The following is an 11,609-nucleotide window of genomic DNA, read 5'->3' as shown; positions in this document are numbered from 1 at the left end:
GGGCTAAGGCTATCCCAAGGAAGAGTAAATTTGTTATTAGGCCCTGGACTAGCACTATTCCAACCTGTCCTCCTTATTGCAGTCATAATTTGTTAATCAGTCTTTGCCTACACACCTTTTCAGGAACTCTCTTTCACGTAATTGTGGCTAGTCAGCTTTTCCTCCACCGTTAATGGTTTATTTTTGTATTAGCTACTTTTCTATTGTGATGATAAAACACTATGACCAAGGCATCTTATGAAAAAAGCATTTAATTGAGTTTATGGTTTCAGAGACTTTAGAGTCCAAGGAGGCAATTAAAAATTTCAACTTTCAATCCATGCCTTTAGATTCAGTGCAAATTAATGTTTTTATAAATCATCATTTTATATTTGAGAAATTTCAGGATATCAAAGATTATAATTCCGAAAAAAAAGAAAGGAAAATTTCAACATTACCTCTTTGGTTCTGCCAAGTATACATTATGATCCCTCATCCTTGTGTATGTGTGAGTGCGTGTGTATGTGCAAATTGCACGGAGTTCGTTTTGTGTTTTGTGTCAGTTGCATATTCCTTCAGGAGCCTGTCCTGAGGTGTGATCGCTATGTTAGATATCATAACATTAAAGACAACCGACTTCCCTCCTCAAGCAGTAATCCTATGCCAATAGCTCCTCAGATAGGGGATGATCCATGTTAAGATTTTATTTGCCTTAGGATGGTGCCGGTCTTTAGCTTAATTTTATGATTTCTGTGAATTCGTATGTGAATTCCCATTGTCGTGTTCAAGAAATACTCTTTACTTAAAGTCACCTACCACCTCTGGGTCTTACAATTTTTCTCCCTTTTCTCCTTCACTGCTATAGGTCTAGGTATCTGTGTTAATTGCTATCTTTTGTAAAAAAGTAACTACTATGGTGAAGATTGAATGATGCCCCTATCCATGGTTATAGAAAAAGTCTTTAGGAATCATTTTATTACTATGGCCATTTAGTGGTCCAATAGTAGTATGTTCTTCCCTTGGGCCTAAGACCTATCTAGACACAATCTCTGGAATTGAACAGCAATGTCTTACATAAGTTTTGGAATTGAACTCTGATCCTCACGCATGTAGGACAAGCACTTTATCCACGAATCAATCCCCAAATCTTGTGGTTTGTATTTCAAGCATTCCCCCTTTCTCTCCATGTTCAATCTTTGATGAAAAGGATGCAGCTGAAATTCAGAAAGTTTAGGAAGATAACTGGGGCCCTGGCAAACTGATCCCATCTTCTCTCTTTTCTGATAGTTCCAGGCCAGCAAATCCTCCTTTGGTAGCCCCTGTGTCATGGAGTTTGGAGAGGTTCCTTGCCCCTCAAAAAAAATCCCAGGTCTCTACTGTTACATCTGGATTGTGGATATGAAACTCTAGACACAAGACATATGGAATATATATCAGGTTTACCACAATTTGATTCATTATTCTGAATTCTATGCTTCAATGTGGGAATGATACTTGCTTCTACCTAAGTAAACTGTGATTATTAATAAGGTTGGTGCAGGTAGAATGCCGAAACCTCAAGGTATATTCTGCTCCGATTTGTCCTTTTCTACTATCCTGGTCCCATGATCTTATGGTAACACATTATGGTCTTTGTCTTTCCGTTTTCATTTCTTCTTCTTTTAGATTAAAAATTTCACTCTTATGATGATATGTCTTGACTTTAAGAATTTTCTTGGATGCAGTGGAACAGGGGAACTTTTATTCCACTGTGTAAAATAATACCAGAAACCTAAGTTTTAAATATCTGAATAAGCAATGCTCAAAGGGTAAGAAGAGGTCATAGAAATGTGTGATCAGTAAGATGACATCTCTAAAACCCAGCCTTTATACATGGCTGTTTAGAATAATATGTTTATTACTGCTGCTCTTGTTTTCCGTTTAATTATATACCACTACTGAGACAATAAATACTGTAATATTGTTTTTATTGGCAAATAAAATAAGCTCAGAAGGAGCCTCCCAAGATGTCTGGCCCTTAATTCACAAGATGAGTGGACAGGATATTTTACATAACAAAAGGAGTTCTGCAGATATAATCAAGAATTTTGAAATGATATCATCCTGAATTATCTGTGTGGATCTAGCATGATTGAGCAAGACTCTCTGAGAGCAGGAAGGTGATATGTTATTGGACACATAGGTCTAAAGAGTGTCAGCACAGTCTTTGAAGACAGAGAAGGTTACAATAAGGCTAAGAACCTCTGAAAGAAAGCCAGGAGAAGAAACAGAAGGGGCTCTTCTCTTAAGGACCTCAGAAGGAAGAGCCCCACCAACACAGTCACTTAGCAAGTGAAGCAGAGTTTAGACCACAGCCTCTGGGAATAGAAGAGAAAAGGTTTATATTGTTTTAAAAGGATGCTTTTTGTCATAGTGTTATAAGGGCAATAGGAACAAGGAGATAGTGAGAACACTTGCTGTATGCCAATCTTTGGTCTGAGGACTTGGTGTACAGTTTCAACACTCTAAGGATTCTGTGTTGACCTCACTGGAGAGGCTGTGCAAATAGAAACATAAAACAATTTCAAGAATGTATGTTTTCCATTGAAATATACTCATTTATTCAAACAGAAGGTTCATGTTTGGTTGAATAGATTATGTTTTAACCCATCTGAATTCCCTTTTATCTGTCAGTGTTCCTCCAAAGAAAATCAAAGCAAACACAATTTTTTAATAGCGTAAGTGAAAAAAATGGTGATACCTAGTAAACCTGAGGATCGAAAATACTATCTACATAGAAAGATGCACAGGAAGTGATAATCTCAGGAAATATAAAGATGGAAATAAAATGCAAAGCTGCAAACACCCACATGTGAAAGACCCATCTATCAGACCACACTAAGAAAAAAAAATGACAGTACAGGCTGCCGAATTCTATTTTGAAATTTGTAGAATGCTATTATGTCATGAAATATACATCTTTTACATTTTCCTTTTGACACATGCAGATGAAGAAGTTCCTGGTGTGATTGCAGTATGGAAAAGCTGATAGCTCCATGTTAAAATGTGAAAAGTGACAGCGATTCTTAAAGGAGAGAAAAAAAAGAACCCTTCAGAATACTGAATAGAGAGAATGGCATGAACAGAGGGTACAGACTTGATCAGCATAGACTTTATTATTTTCCTATCTTATCTCACAAAAAAAATACCACCTCTTCAAAATATCACCACTCTGAATAGGAAAAGGCCAAATTTTGTGTTTTTGTGACACATGATTAATGCAAAATAATGGCCTTTTCTACGGCCTTTTGGTTCTCTGTTAGTTTAGGAAGAAACGTCATGCACATCTCATCAGTATACTGATGTTTTAGCATATACCAGTGTGTGAGTCTGTAAGTGGTCACGAGTTCAGATTTTTGCATGACAATCATACTTCCTGCTCTGCTTAGAAAACACTGTGGCTAGAGGAGAAGAGAGACCGGGATATGGTTCTATAAATGAGGAAGTATTCTTTTCCTCTATTTTCTGGTTCCAAAGGACACTATGAATATGGTTTCATAGCTAAAGATGGGCCATGGAGGTTTCATGGTGCTGAGCATTGCTTTGTGGTAGAACACTGACTTGTGTGTGGGAGGGTGTCTATGACAGTAGTTTTACGCTTGATAATTAACATTTACAGCAAGAAAGGAGTTAGATATAGGAATGCTAAACTTTGGTGGAGCCAGACATCCTTGGATCTATTAGCTTTCACAAGATGGGTGAAAAATCACAGCAAATGAAGCTGCAATAGGACTAAGCCACCCCCACCTTCACACCCTTACTAAGACAGAGCAATGCAACCCAGCATGAGGAATAGGTTGCTCAAAACCAGTCAGAGACCGTTTTCTCCCCCTCCTAGTGTCAGGAGTGCCACAAATAGACCCAACTATACAACTGTCACACATACATAGATGGCCTAGGTTGGTCCCATACAGCCTCCCTGGTTGTCAGTTCAGATTCTTGTATAAACTCCTATGAGCCCATAGGTTAGCTGTCTCTCTGGGTTCCCTTGTGATGTCCTTGACAATCCTGGCTTGTACAGTGTCTCCTTCCTCCCTTTGCATGATTTCTCCAGGTTGGCCCAATGCTTGACTACTGATCTCTGCCTCGGTTTCCATCAATTACTGGATGAATGCTCTCTGATGGCTATTGGGGTAGTCACCAGTCTATGAGTATAGAAGAGTACAATCAGACATCAGTATGTTGACAATTTTTTCCCTCCTATTGTGTTGGCTCTATCCTAGGTTCTGGGCCTTCCAGTTCTAGGTCCTGGCATGCCAGGCAGTGTTAGGAGTTGGCTCATTCTCTTGGTAAGTGCATGAGGTTGGACTAGTCATTGGTTGACCATTCCCACAATTTCTACATCACCCCTGATGTCACTCCCACCCCCACCCTTGCCACATCCAATAGGCAGAAAAGACTGATGGAGATCTTAGTTTATCCTAAAGTTCACAACCAAGTCAGTGCCATTGTGTTTTTCCTCCACTAAGACCCCTTATGTCCATTGCTCCTCCTTCATCAACTCTGACTCCAACTCTTAATTTCTGTTTCCTGCCCCTCTATTGACCTCCCTAGGCTGTAAGTACTTTCTTGGGATGTTCAGACACAACCCAGCACGTATGGAGAGGCAAAATAATCTCATTTCCTGGAAAGCATTTCCTTTCCCTGGCACTTGTTTCTGTATCTCACATTCAGACTAAATTAGCTTTCTGCTTCATCACTAGGAAGTGTCATTTCAAGCATATTTCTCGCACGGCTCGTTCCTTCGTAAACCCTCAGACTGTTTTGTCTCGTTTATCTTATTAGAAAACCCACGTTTCCCCTGATATTCAGTTTTTCTTTAGCAAACAAATTATTCTCTGTAGTTTAGAGAAAAAAGGACCTCTCAGATACTTTCAGAGTGGCCCTTGTCTGACGCAGCAGAGTAGCATAAGTGTGTGAATTTGTAAAGAAAACTTCACTTGATACATATCAAGTGCTCCTTGAGCTTCCGTAAAAATATTGTCATTCCTTTTATTTTCATTTTGAAGGACCTATGTCTAACAGTTTAGCAAATGGCTATGTTGGATTTAAACGGGTTCAATTCAACCATAATTTTCCTTTGTTTGAAATTATTATGTTTTATTTTGAATATACTGTTTCATAAAAATCAAACAGTAGAATAGATGGGAGAATAAGTACGGATAATGTATTTCCAATATATTTGAAATTATTTTTGAATGTTAGTGGTGTAATATTTAAAATAAAAAAGGAAAAGTGTCTTGAATAAAGTCTGCTTAGAAATAATTCTAACAGTTTGATATCACTATTTTTTTAAAAGAAATAAAATGAAATTTTCTTTCTACTGGTTTTTTTTTTCAGTTTCTTGACCTGGTTTCCTTATTGGAAGGAACACATATTTGGATTCAGCCAGACATTGACACTTAGCAGCAATGAGAAAGGCAACTTTCTTTGTCTCTCTGTGTTTTCTTACTTTAACTTTAAAGTGGATATTAAAAATCAATAAAAATTAGTTAAATTGCTCTATTGGATTCACTTAGTGAATTCTCAAGAATTAAGAAGAGATTCATATTAAAATAGAAAAACAAAAGCTTCATATCGGAAGATAGCCTTTTTTACAATGATACATTCTTTTTCACTGATTTCTTATTTTTACTATGTATATATTATATATACACACGTTTATCTATATAAAATTTTGCATACAATAAATTTTGATTATGCATCCCCCTCTTTAACTCCTTCATATTCTTCCCACTTCCATACCCTTTCAACTTTATGTTCTGTTTCAAAAACAGACAAGTAACATACAAAATAAAAGCCAGCAACCAAAAGACTAGTAAGACAAAAATGTCAAATCAAAAAGTCTACAAATATAATCACAGCAAAAATCATGACCAACTAACTGCTCCTGGTCATGGAGCCTGCTCTAGTGTGTTTCTGATACACCCTGTGATAATAAGCTTTATTCTACTTTATGTGTATAAGTCTTTTGCCCTCATGTTTGTGTATGCACCATTTGTGAGTCTAGTGCCTGAGACAGTTAGGAGAGGGTGTTCAATCCCCTGGATATCAAGTTCATATAGCTGTGAGCCACCAGGTGAGTCCTGATAACTGAAGTTCAGTTCTTGCAAAAGCAAAATTGCCCTTGACAGCTGAGCCATTGCCCCAGCTGCCATAAATTCTTTATTTTTAATTGGCTTGCTTAGATTATTTATAGATAAACAAGTACATAAATATACTTGTTATATCCTATGGAATGATAATATCAATACTAATAGCAAAGATGAAATATTTATACTGTTCTAAAGATTTCTTAATATCGAATAAAAATGTCGTCCAAATTATAAGTCTGTGGTTAACTTCCAAGCTATAGTTTCTTTGAGAAGTAAGATTTAAACACCTTTCAAAAACTAGATTTGCTAAACTGGAGGTAGAGAGAACATGCCTGCATTTTTGATTATTGCTTATATTCAATGCTTAAGTTAAAACCATTTTTATCATAAGTTGTCATGGATACATTATGAAATGGAACAAAAATTGTCTTCCATCTCTAAGAGATCATTGAAAACTGCCCTCTCCTATTTCACTTACATTTCTAGGATTCCTATGGAACAGATTCTCACATTCTGCACAATTTAGGAAGGATTTTGAGAAAGGAAAAGTGGGAGAGTGTTTTTACAGTCTGTAAAATAACACATATGAAATCAACTTTAGGTCTTGATGCTTACTTGAAACATTTCCTAGCATGCTAACATCAGTCTCTTTCTGTCACTTGTCTCTACTCCCCAGTCATAGAAACAGTGACTGACAGAATTCCCAAAATAAATAATCAGATTGGTCAATGACGAGGTGGGCCCACCCAGTTCCTTGCCTTTAAGTTAATATGCTCTCTTCAGTACTTCCCAAGTGTACATTGACACTGTCACGTGACTTTGCCTTCTTATTGCTCTTCTCCCGCTTCTGAAATTCAGCTATTACTTGAACCTACTATCTACGTATTATCTAGAGAACTATTTTTCTTCCCAGGACAATATAGAAACATAATACTTTATATTCAGTTAAAGTTACAATGCTTTTTTGCAAGCTTGTTAGTCTTTGTTCCTTCTCTGTTTAATAATAGCTATACTTTTCTTCCTATGTCCTCTGCTGCAGCGCGCATCCTGACCAGCAGGAATGAACGCCACTAAAAACAATAATTCCTTCCCTGGTCATGTCTTTATTTGGAGCCCTTTGATTGAGGAAAGTTGGGGGAAGGGAAGATAGAGCAGGGACAAGAGAAAGCTTAGAGAGAGGAAGTAGAGTCCAGAGGCAGCTGCTTTTAAACGGTAGAGAGGCTTGAACGCTGTCCTGATTGGTTAATGCCATTCTGCTGGTCTGAGCATGTGCAAGCAAGGGTGCAGGCAAGGGTGTTCAGCCCCACGTGGCTAAGCCAGGTATACCTCCAAACTGCAGGACCACCTGTGCCTCCAGGTGGCTCCCAACAGCTCCCCCTATTATTGTCTTTAAGAGCAATAAGGCAAAACTATTTTCCAATCTGGTCCCCACCTCATGATGTGTGGACCGATTAAAGAAAAGAAAAACAAGACACACCCTTCGCCAATGCATACCTTCCTCCGTGCTTTGTGGGACTATCTGGTCCCTAGAGGGTGCAAAGGCTATGCATGGCTAATTGCCTATGAGCTCTTTAAGGCTGAGAGAGCCAAACTTGGGGTGAGGATACACATTCCAAGGCTGCCAAGGCCTGTGCCACAAAGACCTTGTTCCTCCTCACTTGGGCTAGCAGGTAGCACACCAATCAAAGACATACAGCACTTCCACCTAGACACAGCATGCCAAGAATATCTCTGCTCCCACCCATTCCTAAGGAAGGAAAAGGCAAAATAGAGTCAGTCAGAAAATTGTTAAGAGATAAGAGGTTGCACAGGGTGTTGCTCAAGTCGATGGTGTGAAACAGCTGCTCTTGGCACCGCCCAGAAGGTCATCTCTGCTGCCTCCGCACGAATCTTCCACAGCAGGACACTCAGCATCCACTGGGTCATCTTTCTTCTTTATTTCTCTTGTCAGTCTCGCTGGCATCCAGATGTATGTCAGCATTCCTAGAAAAACATAAACAAAACTCTCCTCCCAAATTGACATTTAAGAGTATTAAAAACTCTCAGTGTAAAAATTCAGCACAATCAGTACTGGAAGTAGGCTGGTTTTGAACTTAGAGACTTGCAGGTCTCTGTTTCAAAAAACAAATCTTGTTTGCCTGTACCAGCAAAATTTTGAATTAAAAATTAAGTGTAAAGAATGCAAGAGAAATCCTTTCTCTGGGGGAAGCTGTCACTGGTAGTCCCCCTCTATTGTCTAAAACCAAAACAGTTGTCATTGGGAATTGAACTCATGACCTTTGGAAGAGCAGGCAGTGCTCTTAACCATTGAGCCAACTCTCCAGGCCCTGCATTCAAATGAAAAAACCTCTAGGTAGCATTGTTTATTCCACCCGTTGCCTGAGGCAATAGGTCCGTAATGGGTAACGAGGTTGACACGCCTTTATTATGATAATCACGACCAGTTCTTTGAAGGAAAATGGGCGTCGGCAATCGGTCTGACTACTTCCTGCTGACAACGGGACAATGCACATTTTTTGGGGAATAAATGTTTTTATCTGACTGAATTTTTGGCGGCCGTGGCTGTGAGCGGCGGCAGCAGCAGCTCCACCTCTGAGGCGCGGCCCACCGTGGCGCCCCGGGCCGTGTGCGGGCTCGCCGGTTTATCCTGTGCACCCTGCCTCACCTCAGGCATCGAACTCGCACTGCCGGCCGTGAGTCTTTTCCAAGCTCCGGCGAGGGGGGGGCATCTCCTGCCCGGCCTGCCCACGCGTGGAGGGCCTGGTTAGGGCTGTGGGGGGGGCAGTCTCAGACCTTCCCAGGGGCCTGGGAGTGACGAGCACTCAGCACATGGCCCCACCGATGAGCTTCCTCCGCCCGCCCATGTTGCTATGGAAACGCGGTTCAGAGTTTGGCCCCTCTCCGTCTTTAGGTCTTTAGCAGTGCTGCTGCTCACCACACAGCTTCTGCCTCTGCCTCCCGAGTGCTGGGATTAAAGGCGTGCGCCACCACCGCCCGGCCTCTTCCTCAATCAAAATTAAAGTTTTCTGTACGTGAGAGCCAGAGACTGAGCTCTCTTATCAAAATTAGGCGAAAATCACCTCCAAAAGCTGTGTGGCTCTTTAAGAACAGGAAAGGCAGTCTTCAAGCATGATCAAACTCGCCTCCCTATGAGACTGTTGCCCCGAGTCTCTAACAGCGAGTACAGAGGTGGACGGAAAGGGAGCGGAAGCCGTGGTCTCCCATACCCCATCGTCCTCATAGTCCCGCCTTAGTTACCTCACCTTTTTTGCTGCTGTTCACACTCCTCCTGCACTGAACTTAAGGGATTTTTCTTCCCCGTTGCTTTCTGTACCTTCTTTCAGATACCTTAACTTTGATTCTTTCTATTTTCTTTCCTTTTTAGGCCTACACTTTTTCCATTCTTTTTCCTCCCCTTTCTGGAGGATTTAACTGACGTCACTCACCGCTCCATGTGTTCAGAGTTCTGAAATTCACGGCTCTCTGTGTCCTGGTGTCTGATTTCGGCTTTTTCTCCCGGGCTTTCAGCACGTTGCTGGGCGCTTCCTTCTCAGGGTCCCCTGGCGTAGTTGTCAGGGTCCCTCAGCGTCCCGGGGTTTCAAGCACCAGTTGCAGCGCGCATCCTGACCAGCAGGAATGAACGCCACTAAAAACGATAATTCCTTCCCTGGTCACGTCTTTATTCGGAGCCCTCTGATTGAGGAAAGTTGGGGGAAGGGAAGATAGAGCAGGGACAAGAGAAAGCTTAGAGAGAGGAAGTAGAGTCCAGAGGCAGCTGCTTTTAAACGGTTGAGAGGCTTGAACGCTGTCCTGATTGGTTAATGCCATTCTGCTGGTCTGAGCATGTGCAAGCAAGGGTGCAGGCAAGGGTGTTCAGCCCCACGTGGCTAAGCCAGGTATACCTCCAAACTGCAGGACCACCTGTGCCTCCAGGTGGCTCCCAACACTCTGCCAATCAATGTTATATTATTTTACTTCCAAAAATTTTGCAACTGTAACTTAATTGCAACTCTTCTCCATTCTTTTTTCCTCCTCCACACCCAACCATACATGCCTCCTGGCTCTCTTTCAAATTCATGACCTCTTTTTTTCACATATTTATATTGAGTATATATAGAGAGATATACAATCCTAAATATAATCCACTCAATTTGTGTAATGTTACAAGTATATTTTCAAGGCTGACCATCCACTATTGGACAGTCAGTTAGTGTGTGCTCCCGTAGGGAAGATGTCTCTTGTTCCCAACATTTCTCAGATGTCCATAGTCCAATGTTTATTGTTGAGGATTTATGGTCCTTTCCCAGTTCACTCTGGCATGTTCATTAGAATCATCTAATCAGCCTTCTTCCCCCACTTTTTTGTATGCCTTTCCTCTTGCCTTCCTTTGACTTTTCCTTTCTCTTTCCCATTATATTTCCATGGAATAATTTGAACACTAAATTATTGCTAAAAGAGAAGAAATAGTAATTTATATAATTATGTTTGGTAGATATTTATAGCGATATTTCACTGTTGGAAAATAACTTATATTAATACATAAAGAAAGCTGAGCAAATTCCTCCTTCAAATAATTATTCAAGTGTAGGGTCATTTCCTATAAGTATTCATTTTATAAATTTAGATGATGGTATCTGTTTTCTTAAAGTAAACCCCATTCCACCCCCACACTTATCCTATTACAATAAATATCAATTAGTCAATGTAGAAGGAAAATACTTTAATTTTTCAAATTATTGAAAATGAAATGTGAGCTTGATAAAAGGAAAACATTTTGAAAGAAATTATTTTGAAAATTTTGCTGTCATGCTGTGGAATATTCCTTTATGTGGAGCAAATATATGTCACTACTATTGCTTTACTAAGCAAACTTAGTGGCCAATAGCTGAACAGGATAAAGTTGGGCAGGAAAGCCAAAGTGACAATGATAAGCTAAGGAAGAGCCTAGGGGAGGGGCCAGAGAGATGGAGAGTGAGTCGGACACCCAAAATGGGATACAGGTAAAAGCCACGACCTTCAGAGCAGAACACAGATTAGTAGAAATGAGTTATTTCTGAGAGTTATTGACTGAACATTTATAATTTACATTAAGTCTCTGAGTCGGTTATTTACGAAGCAGCTACTGGTTATTTGGGAGCAGGAAGTCAGGACAGGAAAACTCTGCTTACACTCTCAACAATATAAAAATGATAGACAGGTAATTCTTTCAACAAATCATTAAGAGTTAATGGAAAATTCCCATTCCACAAAGACAGAGCAGGTTTTGCCAGAGCAGGTATTGCTTCCTGGTGTGATTAATGACTACGATCAGTTGTAAAATGGGCCAGAAATATATGCCATTTGAGACACAGTGGAGTTTTAAAGGGAAAAAAAATAATTCTTTAAAACCTAAATTGTTGTGTATGTATTTGTATTTTCAAACAATATTTAGTGAATAAATGAATGATAATGTATTAGGAGGGCCCGCTTGTTCGTCCTGGCCTCCTAGAACTGAAA

At 40.0% G+C, this 11,609-nt stretch overlaps 1 pseudogene; it reads right to left on the bottom strand.

Moving 5' to 3' along the window:
- Positions 1-8,749: 8,749 nt before the first annotated feature.
- LOC148117776 (Nuclear RNase P) lies at positions 8,750-8,970 on the bottom strand (annotated as a pseudogene).
- Between the last annotated feature and the right edge of the window lie 2,639 nt (positions 8,971-11,609).

The sequence above is a fragment of the Myodes glareolus genome, chromosome 26, assembly GCF_982192425.1.
Source record: "Myodes glareolus chromosome 26, mMyoGla1.1, whole genome shotgun sequence".
NCBI classification, from domain to species: Eukaryota; Metazoa; Chordata; class Mammalia; order Rodentia; family Cricetidae; genus Myodes; species Myodes glareolus.
The sequence above is the reverse complement of the archived record's forward strand: the minus strand, read 5'-3'. Positions and strand labels throughout refer to the sequence as shown.